This window comes from Cherax quadricarinatus, chromosome 54 (genome assembly GCF_038502225.1).
Source record: "Cherax quadricarinatus isolate ZL_2023a chromosome 54, ASM3850222v1, whole genome shotgun sequence".
Classification (NCBI taxonomy): domain Eukaryota; kingdom Metazoa; phylum Arthropoda; class Malacostraca; order Decapoda; family Parastacidae; genus Cherax; species Cherax quadricarinatus.
Window position 1 is genome coordinate 4913943 of NC_091345.1, and position 13551 is coordinate 4927493.

General features: G+C 46.2%; 1 protein-coding gene across 14 annotated transcripts in view; it reads left to right on the plus strand.

Annotated features, from left to right (window-relative positions):
- Ucp4A (Uncoupling protein 4A) overlaps window positions 1–13551 on the plus strand; it is a 206368-nt gene that overhangs the window by 63876 nt on the left and 128941 nt on the right. For 2 of the 14 annotated variants that reach the window (XM_053791653.2, XM_053791658.2), the window contains exon 1: window positions 3823–4179. The exons of 4 other annotated variants lie outside the window; for them this stretch is intronic. The gene's annotated coding sequence lies outside the window, so the exon portion shown is untranslated. Of the gene's footprint in view, window positions 1–2821; window positions 2955–3822; window positions 4180–13551 lie in introns of those variants that run through there. 8 more of the 14 variants (XM_070096545.1, XM_053791662.2, XM_053791664.2 and 5 more) reach the window with 5 other exon arrangements.

The following is a 13551-nucleotide window of genomic DNA, read 5'->3' on the forward strand; positions in this document are numbered from 1 at the left end:
GCCAAACTCCCAAGTACAGTTATTGAGGCTAAAACGTTGTGTAGTTTTAAAAATAGGTTAGATAAATACATGAGTGGGTGTGGGTGGGTGTGAGTTGGACCTGATTAGCTTGTGCTACTAGGTCAGTTGTCGTGTTCCTTCCTTAAGTGAATGTGACCTGCTCTGACTAGGTTGGGGCATTGGCTTAAGTCTTTAGGAGACTTGGACCTGCCTCGCATGGGCCAGTAGGCCTGCTGCAGTGTTCCTCCTTATATTTATTACCTATTGTCAAACCCCTTTCTATACAAAGTTCAGTAAAAGACCCCCATTATCGTTTACACCTGGCACCCCAAATGTACCTACCACACCCTCTCTAACCGTTTCACCCACTCGGTTAACATCTCCCAAAATCTTCTGTACACTCCTCTCTTCTCTAGGTACATACACACTTATTATAACCCACTTTTTGCATCTGACCCTTATTTTAAATCCATGTATTCCTTGAATTTATACATTTATATTCCCTCTCCTCCTTGCATAACTGATCCTTCAACATTATTGCTACCCCTTAGCTCTAATTCTTTCAGATACTCCTGACTTAATTCCATTTATTTATTTCCGCTGAAACTACCCTACTCCCTTCAGCTTTATTTTACTTTGAGCTAAGATATCCAACTTCTTTCATTCGTAACGTTGGCAATCATCTCTTTCTTACCATCTGCACAACATGCACATTCAAACATCCCAACTTTATAAAGTTTTTCTTATTTTTAGTAATTTATACAGGAGAAGGGGTTACTAGCCCATTTCTCCCGGCAATGGGCTAGTAATCGCCTCTTAAGACACGCATGGCTTACGGAGGAAAGATTCTTTTCCACTTCCACATGGAGATGAAAGGAAATAAAAAGAACAAGAACTGGTTAGAAAAATAGGAGAAAATTCATGTCGGTGTGTATACATATATGTGTACATGTATATGTAGTGTGCCTAAGTAGAAGTAGCCAGACGTACCTGTTTTCTTGCGTGTTTGGGACAGAAAAAGACACCAGCATTCCTTCGATTGTGTAAAACAATTACTGGTTTCCGTTTCGCACGCATTTGTCAGGATGGTAGTACTTCCCTAGGTGGTTGCTGCCTACCAACCTACTATTACAGGATGGTAATACCTCCCTGGGTGGTTGCTGCCTACCAATCTATTACAGGATGGTAATACCTCCCTGGGTGGCTGCTGTCTACCAACCTACTACCACAGGATGGTAGTACCTTCTTAGGTAGTTGCTGTCTACCAACCTACTACTACAGGATGGTAGTACCTCCCTAGGTGGTTGCTGTCTACCAGCCTACTACCACAAGATGGTAGTACCTCCCTGGGTGGTTGCTGTCTACCAAGCTACAACCACAGGATGGTTCCACCTCCCTGGGTGGTTGCTGTCTACCAGCCTACTACCACAGGATGGTAGTACCTCCCTAGGTGGTTGCTGCCTACCAGCCTACTACCACAGGATGGTAGTAACTCCCTGGGTGGTTGCTGCCTACCAGCCTACTACCACAGGATGGTAGTACCTCCCTGGGTGGTTGCTGTCTACCAGCCTACTACCACAGGATGGTAGTACCTCCCTAGGTGGTTGCTGCCTACCAGCCTACTACCACAGGATGGTAGTACCTCCCTGGGTGGTTGCTGCCTACCAGCCTACTACCACAGGATGGTAGTACCTCCCTGGGTGGTTGCTGCCTACCAGCCTACTACCACAGGATGGTAGTACCTCCCTGGGTGGTTGCTGCCTACCAGCCTACTACCACAGGATGGTAGTACCTCCCTGGGTGGTTGCTGTCTACGAGCCTACTACCACAGGATGGTAGTACCTCCCTAGGTGGTTGCTGCCTACCAGCCTACTACCACAGGATGGTAGTACCTCCCTGGGTGGTTGCTGCCTACCAGCCTACTACCACAGGATGGTAGTACCTCCCTGGGTGGTTGCTGCCTACCAGCCTACTACCACAGGATGGTAGTACCTCCCTGGGTGGTTGCTGCCTACCAGCCTACTACCACAGGATGGTAGTACCTCCCTGGGTGGTTGCTGTCTACCAACCTACTACCACAGGATGATAGTACCTCCCTGGGTGGTTGCTGTCTACCAACCTACTACCTATATGGCATGTAATATTATACTTTGTTATAATATAACTTGCACACTCTAGCTTAACGTATTGTCACAAAACATAAATGGCAAGGAACTTAATTGAATCAATTTAATTGACCCCCTAATCAAACTGTTCAGTTTTCATGAAACTGAATGCAGCATAATCGTAACGTAAATTAATCCTTGCAGAACTGTCGACTAAAGGCTAAAAAAACAAAAATGTAATGTGTAGCAAGAAGGAAGAGAATGCTTTATTAAGTTGGTGAGGGCTGACACCTCTCGCCACACTCGAGGTGACCTTGCAGTATCAGTGGTGGGACGAACTGAAGGGTGCATAAATGTAGCGGTGCTGAAGGTCGGCATGAGGAGGAAAGGGGTAAGAATGATTATATTATATGTACATGGAACGCTCAACCTGTGTGGGTTTAGCTCAAGGATTGCAGGTAGCTCAATCCTCTGTTTGCTAATAGGAAGACAAAAGCTACTCTCGCGAAGGGAAAGAACTTCAGTGGAAACGAGGTTCAAGACTAGGTCGTTACCGACAGTCTTACTTAAGACAGTCTTAGTGCTTTATCTGCAATTTAATCTTTGGTTACCATAACCCAACAATGCCAAGCAGTCTAACTTATTTTCTTTGGGATCTTTCCCTAGGGTATGACTCACAGTAGTTGACTAATATCCGGTTACCTATTGACTGCTAGGTAAACAGGGGCAGCAGATAAAGGAGACTTGCCTATACATCATGGCTCTCCTGGAAATCGAACTTGGGTCCTTTGGGTTGGGAGCGGAACGCTGTACAGAGGTGTTGCATCATCACAGTGTCTTGTGTGCCAAGTAAGTAAAATTCCATGTTGATGTAAAATGCAAATCACACACATCCAGTACCGAGTGAAAATTAAAGCGGTGCTGTCACTTATTTTTTTTTACCCCCGTCCTGTCTTCCCATACCTCCTCAACCTCTTTTTATCCTTCCCATCATTCTTGCTAACAACCCCCCCCCCCCCCTCAGCTGGGCTGTGGTCAAAGTTCGTTCGCTGGAGGTATAGCAATAGTCTGGTGTAGATAAGGCGCAGTTGCTAAGTGGTCTGTGTACCAGAAGGGAAGACCAGGGGGTTAGTGGGTTTGATGGGCCTGTAGGAGTACTCTCAAATAATTCTCTCGCTCTCTCTCTCTTGCCAGAATGTTTTGTTACATCATCCTGGCGCTGTACACCTGCATTGGGTTTATTGCTTTATTTATACTGGCACTGAGGCAGTGGCGCTAAACGGCGACCTCGAACTTTGCTCCTCGGGTGTTGTGGAGTGTAGACAATGCTTTACAACAGCAGAGTTTGAAAATAGTAGTAGTTTTATCTCATATCTGGCGGGGGAGGAAGGTCATTAGACACTGTGAGGGGGGATTGGCTAGCGGGTGCAAGAGGTGGGTTGTGATTGGCCGAGGTGGAGGTGTGTCGCGGGGGCCGCCATCTGATCAATGACATCATCTGGTCTCTACGCACAAGGGAGGGGAACTTTCCACCACCTTAAATAACACCGCAGGGATCCCGCGCTACCCTCCAATATGTTGCACTTTGACCGAGCGAACTCTCCCTTCTGTCTTATGATTACAGCGACTTGGTATCAGGGAGGGGGAGGGAGGGAACAATGAACATGGAGTCTTCCTAATGGTGGGGTGATGACGCACGTAAGGAGGGGTTGTGGGAGGGGGCGGCTCTATGGAGGAGACCGCACCAGCCACTCAGTGTCTTGCGTGTGGTCCATGTATTAGGTGTGTTGCGCTTCTCTACCTCAGCTGTCCCCGTCACACTACGTCCTGGATAGCACCATCTTCTCCCCTTGTTGCTCCCTGGGTTCACTAACTTGTGATACTATGCGAGACTTGGCATTCCCCGCCATCCCTCCGCCTCTGTTGACTCTGAAAATTGTACAGCACTTACGATTGTTGACTTTAATGTGCATCTTGTTAGATTTATAAGTTTGCCAAATTATCAACATTTATCAAGAGTTGTCCTAGACGCAAGTTTTCACCATAATTGAAGGATATATTTTTAGATAACCAGGTAAGTTGATTGTAAATGTTTCACTTTAACTTTCCACTTAATAATTAACGTCCCTCAAAGTTGCCTATTTATTATGTCTTTGCTAGTAGGCCTCTTTACTGACTGGATAAACGTTTTGTGGAGCTTATAAATGGCAGGATAGCTTTAAACGTTTTATGCCATAAAACGTTTAAAGCTATCCTGCCATTTATAAGCTCCAAGTGACTGGATAACCTTATGTTTTATGGGGTTTATAATTGAGCGGATAGCCTTAATGTTCTACGGGTTTACACTAAACAGCGATGCTACTCGTCTAGATGAAGTGTAAGCTTACAAGTTTGATGCACCGTGATGAATCTCATGAATGTAACTAGCGCATTTAGCTGTATGAAAGTATTAGTAAAGATTAAATATCAATCCTGCAACATTGTACCCACACCAACAACGTTCTTGCAGCATTGTACCCACACTTGATTTGTACTCGTTGGAACGCAGGAGGGAGAGATATATCATAATCTACACTTGGAAAATCTTGGAAGGAATGGTCCCAAATCTGCACACAGAAATCGCTCCCTACGAAAGTAAAAGACTGGGCAGGCGATGCAAAATGCCCCCAATGAAAAGTAGGGGCGCCATTGGTACACTAAGGGAAAACACCATAAGTGTCCGGGGCCCCAAGACTGTTCAACAGCCTCCCATCAAGCATTAGGGGAATTGCCAATAAACCCCTGGCTGCCTTCAAGAGAGAGCTGGACAGATACCTAAAGTCAGTGCCGGATCAGCCGGGCTGTGGCTCGTACGTTGGACTGCGTGCGGCCAGCAATAACAGCCTAGTTGATCAGGCCCTGATCCATCGGGAGGCCTGGTCATGGACCGGGCCGCGGGGGCGTTGATCCCCGGAATAACTTCCAGGTAACACCAGTCTTCAAGCTGGCACTGGACAAGCACCTAAAGTCGGTACCTGACCATCCGGGCTGTGGCTGGTACGTTGGATTGCGTGCAGCCAGCAGTAACAGCCTGGTTGATCAGGCTCTGATCCACCAGGAGGCCTGGTCACAGACCGGGCCGCGGGGGCGTTGACCCCCGGAACTCTCTCCAGGTAAACACCAACAACGTTCTTGCAACATTGTACCCACACCAACAACGTTTCTGCTGCATTGTACCCACACCAACAATCCTGCAACGTTGTATCCACACCATCAGTGCTCCTGCAGCATTGTACCCACACTATCAACGCTCCTGCAACATTGTACCCACACCAGCAACACACCTGCAGATTGCACCCACACCAACAACACTCCAGCAACATTGCACCCACACCAACAACACTCCAGCAACATTGCACCCACACCAACAACACTCCAGCAACATTGCACCCACACCAACAACACTCCAGCAACATTGCACCCACACCAACAACACTCCTGCAACATTGCTATAGACAAGCATCAGCCAAAACATTTCAACTGTTACAAAAGCTGATGTTTCTGCTTCAAGTGCCTGGTCCATACAAACTGTGTACCTCCTGTCAGTGTCATCGGTTACCACGAAACCAATCTAACGGACGACCCAAGAGACAAGTTGCAGATCTTCTGGAAAGGTTCAAAGCATGCTGAAAGGATAATGAACGACACCAAAAGTTTGACGTGCATTATGTTTGTTGTCACTGCTGCCGGTCAAGTTCTAGATCCGTATGTTGTTTAGAAAGTCTATTATCCAAGAGTCTTCCAGACTCTTGGATAATGGACCAGTAGGTGCACTGTACTATCCCACAAGCGCTGGGTGATTCGATTAGGATGTATTTGTTGACTGGTTAGCAAGAGTAATTTCTGACGAAACTGAAGTCTTTATAGGAGATAACCTAGTTTCTCACATAAGCTACACAGTTGTGGAACAGTGCAAGCAGGACATCAGAATATTTTCCACCCAACTTGATGCACTACCTGGAACTCTTGGATATTTCCGTGTATGGCCCTCTTAAACATGATTGTAGCAAGTTATTGATTGGAAGGAGGATGAAGGAAAGCATTCATAATTTTATAAAAATGGTCACTGCCAAGATTACAACTGACTCTCATAATAAAAACGAATGACATTGGAGGCCTTAGGCGAAATTTGGATTCAGAAGCGACGGACACTGAATCTGTTTGGGGACAGTTTCTGAAGGGAAGTGAAAAACTAATCTTGCGAGTAATTTACAGGCCCTCCAACCCTGATAGGGAACCCGGTAAACTTCTATGGGACGAAATTCATAAGGCATCTAGATACGAAAATGTTGTGTTAATGGGAGATTTTAACTAAAGACAAAATGACTGGAGTAATTTAACAGGATATATCGAGTCTAGCGACTTACTTGATACGATCCAGGATTGCTTTCTGAACAGTTTGTGACAGAACCTACTGAATTTGCACTCTAGAAAGGCGTAGAATTAGGGAGATATGATGAAGGTGTATATATGGAAACCAGGACTCGCAGTAATGGGTTCAAGTCGGGAAAATTTAGATTTAGAAAGGTTATAGGAAAGCACTGGTTTGATGGAACAAACTCCCGAGTCGGGTCATTGAAGCTAAAACCTTGAATAGCTTTAAGAATAGGTTAGACAAGTACATGACTGGGTGTGGGTGGGTGTGAATTGGACCTGCCTAGCATGGACGAGTAGGCCTGCTGCAATGCTACTTCTTTCTTGTGTCCTTCGACCATAAACATTCCCAAGAGAAAAATGAGGTAAGAACCCGAAGGTCAAGTGGCATCTGCAAGTTTGGTTAGCACCATTCTTCTCGATTACCTAAAAGAGAAAAGGGAAACGAGCATAAGGCAAAGAGCTAGTGGCAAGGCAGTTAAGGTACCCGCAGAAAGAAGCATCAATCTTGTAGATCTACCGGCATGAGGAAGTAGCACCTCATCAGGGTAAGACCCAGCATCTCAGCATTTGGCACAAGACCAAAGACCGGTGCCTGAAGAGGTATGTTCCGTGACAATACCAGCAGTTCTTCATCGGACTTGGATAATATTGGTGTCGAAATGCTTAATGAACCTAGATCCCAGACCTAACGTAGGAAGCAACTGCAGTATACCACATAGCAAAGGATGACTACGTTCTTCTTAAATTTGGGAGTCTCAAAACTGTACATATCACTACGTTGGTAAGTCATGGAGAATGCTGAAATAGAGAGATACCTAAGGGCGTAGACGCCTCTCAAACTCTGCCATTTAAAGTTCCAATAATTTAATTAATGTAAAGCACTAAACCCACGTGGGTCATTCGGTGCAAGACGTGGTAGAGGCTTGATCCTCCGTCTGCTGAGCACCAGACGCGCGTTTTCTATTAGTATCCACCCAGAAGTTCCCCTTCTATGACACTTACAAACACAATTTAGTTATGAGGCTGAAACTGAAGGACATTTATAAAAAAAAAACATTTCAGGCAAACATTTCAGTATCCTTGTTATCCGGTAGAGCAAGAAGAATAAATATGGTAGCAATGCTGTAGTACGGGTAAATAGTCTTTATATTAATAATAAAGTATACATATCAATAATGTTTTCTTAATTACACATGTTAGTACCAGTACTTAGTGTCCAAGTAGTAGTTTATTTTTAAAATAGCGAGGTCTCAGATGCCTCACACCAGAGGCATCTGAAACCAATTTTTTGTTTTGATATTCAAGCAGTATAATCGTGTAGCCTAAGAAAATTTAAATAGAATAAACTGAGCTTTTTATATATGTAGCCATGTGAATAACTTCATATTTTCGGTCTCAATTGTTCCCCTTGACGGTAGGTCGTCTTAGCTGTTTTGTAGGCCTGCAAAGTCTCCCCTCTGCCTCTGGGGAGGGATTTATGAGTGTTGTTCCGACATATCAGGTAGATCAAGTGTTGAACCCCAGTTCAATTCAATTCAATTCAATTCAAAGTTTATTCTCTATAAGGATTACAATGCTGAGTTTACAGAAATTTGGTTATTGTTTGGTTTACATGTAGTAAAATTGTGATTACAGAGTGTACCACTAGAACGCTTAGCATGGCTAGGCATTTCGGGCATACTTAGTTTTATTCTTAATTGTAAAATATTACAAATTATGAGGTAAGTTGGTATTATGGCTAAGTGACTAAATACTAGTTTGTGAGTTTAGCAATGTGAATGCTTTTGTTTTGGCACAGTATATAGTTTCAGTATTGGAGTATCACAGGATTCATTATTTTAAGACTGAGATTAATATTTCTGTTTAACCCCGCGGTTTATAGTCTCACACAGCACACTGCTATCGTGCCTCCAGTTCACCTAAGATAATACGTATATTATTCAAATGATAGCGTGAAATACATACGAACCTTATGGTTCTTCTGTATGAAGGTTTGCAACCAGTTCCTCCCCTGTTTTCCAGGTGCATGTAGGACCGCAATCTTCCCTTCCACTCTCTTTCTCCGTCCTCGTTCTCATCCACCATCCACTTCTTTCATCGTCCTCTTCCTCCTCCTTTCCCCTTCCTTTCCAACCTAACTTTCCTGTTTTTTTTCGCCGCTGTTCTCTTCCCTCTCCTTCCCCTTCCCATCCTTCCACCTTTCTTCCCCTTACCCTCTTTCTTCTAATCCCCTTCTGTCTTCCTTCCCCTTCCATCTTCTTTCCCCTCCATCTTCTTTCCCCTCCATCTTCTTTCCCCTCCATCTTCTTTCCCCTCCATCTTCCTCTTTCTTTCTTCCTTCCCCCTTCTTCCTTCCTCCTGCCTTCCTTTCTTTTCTTTCCCCCTTCAATCTTCATTCACCTTATTCCTTCCCCCTTTCCTTTTTTCCCTCTTTCCATTGTTCCTCTTCTTTTTCTTCTTCCTTCCATACTCATTTTCTCTTCTATCTTTCTCCTTTCCATCTTTTCCCTCTTCCTTACCCCTTTCTTCTTCCCCCTTCACTTTTCCTCTCTCCCCTTCCCTTCCATCTTCCTCTTTCCTTCTGCCTTTACCTATCCATCTTTCCCTTTCCTTTTTCATTCCCCCTGCCTCCTTCCCTTCACCCTCTTCCTCAATCTCATCTTTTTTAAAACGCGTCGTCCTGTGAACTTCCGATTTAATTTGTGTGTACACACACACACACACACACACGTACACACACACACGTACACACACACACACGTACACACACACACACACGCACACGTACACACACACACACGTACACACACACACACGTACACACACACACACACGTACACACACACACACGTACACACACACACACGTACACACACACGTACACACACACACACGTACACACACACACACGTACACACACACACACGTGTACACACACACACACACACACACACACACACACACACACACACACACACACATTTACACACACATTTACACACACACACACACACACACACACACACACACACACACACACACACACACACACACACACACACACACACACACACACACACACATTTACACACACATTTACACACACATTTAACACACACATTTACACACACACACACACACACACACACACACACACACACACACACACACACACACACACATGTACAGACACACAGTGGGCGCCTGTGACGAGCGGGGTCCCACAGGGGTCAGTTCTAGGGCCAGTGCTATTTTTGATATATGCGAACGGCATGACGGAAGGAATAGACTCTGAAGTGTCCCTATTCGCAGATGATGTGAAGTTGATGAGAAGAATTAAATCGGATGAGGATGAGGCAGGACTGCAAAGAGACCTGGACAGGCTGGACATGTGGTCCAGAAACTGGCTTCTCGAATTCAATCCTGCCAAATGCAAAGTCATGAAGATTGGGGAGGGGCAAAGAAGACCGCAGAGTATAGGCTAGGTGGACAAAGACTACAGACCTCACTCAGGGAGAAAAACCTCGGGGTGACCATAACACCGAGCACGTCACCGGAGGCACACAACCAAATAACTGCTGCAACATACGGGCGCCTGGCAAACCTGAGAATAGCGTTCCGATACCTTAATAAGGAATCGTTGAAGACACTACACTGTGTATGTTAGGCCCATACTGGAGTATGCAGCACCAGTCTGGAACCCACACCTGGTCAAGCACGTCAAGAAGTTAGAGAAAGTACAAAGGTTTGCAACAAGGCTAGTCCCAGCGCTCAGGGGAATGTCGTACGAGGAAAGGTTGAGGGAAATCGGACTGACGACACTGGAGGACAGAAGGGTCAGGGGAGACATGATAACGACATACAAGATACTGCGGGGAATAGACAAGGTGGACAGAGATAGGATGTTCCAGAGAGGGGACACAGGAACAAGGGGTCACAACTGGAAGCTGAAGACAGACGAGTCACAGGGACGTTAGGAAGTATTTCTTCAGTCATAGAGTCGTCAGGAAGTGGAATAGCCTAGCAAGTGAAGTAGTGGAGGCAGGAACCATACATTGTTATAAGAAGAGGTATAAAGCTCAGGAAGCAGAGAGAGAGGACCTAGTAGCAATCAGTGAAGAGGCAGGGCCAGGAGCTTAGTCTCGACCCCTGCAACCACAATTAGGTGAGTACACAATGTACACACACATGTACACGTACACACACATGTACACGTACACACACACATGTACACGTACACACACACATGTACACACACACATGTACATATGTACATACACACACATGTACACACATGTACGCACACACACGCACACATACACATACACGTACACGTACACACACGTACACACATGTACTATAACGAGATTATTTGGTAGGTGCTGCAAGCGGGTGGTTAATGATACGTCTTCGGAGGCTTTTTACTTTATTGTTAAGTCGTGGTGGGTACACAGGCTTGTGTGTTTGTGCCCATGGCCCGGGCAGGGCCATCCCACGGGAGAGAGCTGGGAGGCCTTGTGTCTTCCTGCTAGGCCGCTGTGTGAGTGAGGGTGAGGCAAGTCTGGGCATACTGAAGTGGCAAGGCCTATAGGTGGCAGCACCAGCATGGCGCAAAATATGAACTAAGCTGGCAGACAGCATGGGCTGTCTGTGCAGACAGTACAGGCTGTCTACATACGCTCGGCCACCTACCGCGCGTCATCCCGACGCGACAATACTGGTAGTAAAAGAAACTCGGTCTCTCTCTCTTAGGAACAGGGCACAGAACACAAAATAAAAACATATATATACATATGGACATGGAAAAAAAACTTCCTGCAGGGAGGGAAGAAAAAAACGTGGGGTGTGCTAAACATCGTGGTCATAGGCAGTGAGCGTCGAAGGGCATCACTGCACGCCTTCCTGCATCTGGTCAGATACTGCAACACAGGAGACATCGCTGCGGCTGAGCTGTGACGTAACAGGGTACGGTCTCCTCTGGAACGGTGAAGCAGTCATCGTAGGAGTCGCTGCAAGTTTCACTCAACCTGGGGCACAACATGCTGGTGCCCTCGAGTGAGGCGTCGACAAAACTCGGCAACTGGGCAGGACTTCTGGCAAGCGACTCAGGAGGACACTTCTCGACTGGTACTGTCGCTAGGCTGTCACTGCCGGCAAGCGTGGAGCGAGTCCTGGCAGAGCCCACTGGGCGAAACATCTGGGAGTCGTAACATCATACACCAGACTGCAGTGAGAGAGCTAGCAGTCAAAGTGACATCTTCTTTGTGCAGGCTACTCACTGAAGCTTGTGACACGAGGCTGACACAGCGTGTCATTCTCTCGGCAGTTGGAGTTATAGCAGGGGTTAGTCTAAGTGTCCCCAGACTTGTTTCTCTACATATAACTGCACTCTGAAGGTCTGGAGGTGAAGTGAAACAAATCTCGATGGGAATCGTAGCAGGTACGATTCTGCAGAACATCACGAGCGACGAGCATAAAAGCTTTCTGTACAAGAGGGCTCATACGCTCAGGGCTGAGTAATCAGCTGTCAAACACACTGGTCACACGGGTGACTTAACACAGTGGTACTGCTCAGGTCTGGCTCAGACCTCACTGGACACACGGAAACTTTAAAAACACACCGCGGTACAACATGGCTTAAACTAGCAAATGATACTCTTCTGTGCATAAAACTGACTAAGACATACTAAAATGTGAGAACACTGACTGAGAGGAATTAATTAACACACGACATATATTTTCTCTCAATCTTCTCGACAATACTAAAATAATTACTAGAAACACTCGATGTGACATCATGTGATGTCAGGCGTGATGACGTCAGCAGCACTGATGTCAGCAGACATCTCGAGGTGACGTCAGCAGCACTGACGTCAGAAGACATCTCGAGGTGACGTCAGCAGACATCTCGAGGTGACGTCAGCAGACATCTCGAGGTGACGTCAGCAGACATCTCGAGGTGACGTCAGCAGACATCTCGAGGTGACGTCAGCAGACATCTCGAGGTGACGTCAGGCAGACATCATGACGTCATGAAATCGGGCAGCATCGTGGGTGACGTCAATGTGATGCGGGCAGCAGACCACAGCATGTGGCCTGGGACATCTGGTAACTCACGTAGCTCGTAGGTCTACGTGACATCGCCCACACCCACGTGGCGTCGTGATCCACACGTACACACATGTATGCACATGTACACATGTACAGTCTAGGGGGCCAGAGACTACAAACCTCACTCAAGGAAAAAGATCTTGGGGTGAGTATAACACCAGGCACATCTCCTGAAGCGCACATCAACCAAATAACTGCTGCAGCATATGGGCGCCTAGCAAACCTCAGAACAGCATTCCGACATCTTAATAAGGAATCGTTCAGGACCCTGTACACCGTGTACGTTAGGCCCATATTGGAGTATGTGGCACCAGTTTGGAACCCACACCTAGCCAAGCACGTAAAGAAACTAGAGAAAGTGCAAAGGTTTGCAACAAGACTAGTCCCAGAGCTAAGAGGTATGTCCTACAAGGAGAGGTTAAGGGAAATCAACCTGACGACACTGGAGGACAGGAGAGATAGGGGGGACATGATAACGACATACAAAATACTGAGAGGAATTGACAAGGTGGACAAAGACAGGATGTTCCAGAGATTGGACACAGTAACAAGGGGACACAGTTGGAAGTTGAAGACACAGATGAATCACAGGGATGTTAGGAAGTATTTCTTCAGCCACAGAGTAGTCAGTAAGTGGAATAGTTTGGGAAGCGATGTAGCGGAGGCAAGATCCATACAAAGCTTTAAGCAGAGGTATGATAAAGCTCACGGTTCAGGGAGAGTGACCTAGTAGCGATCAGTGAAGAGGCGGGGCCAGGAGCTCGGACTCGACCCCCGCAACCTCAACTAGGTGAGTACGCGTACACACACGTACACACGTACACACGTACACACGTACACATGTACACACGTACACATGTACACACACACACACACACACACACACACACACACACACACACACACACACAGATGTGAA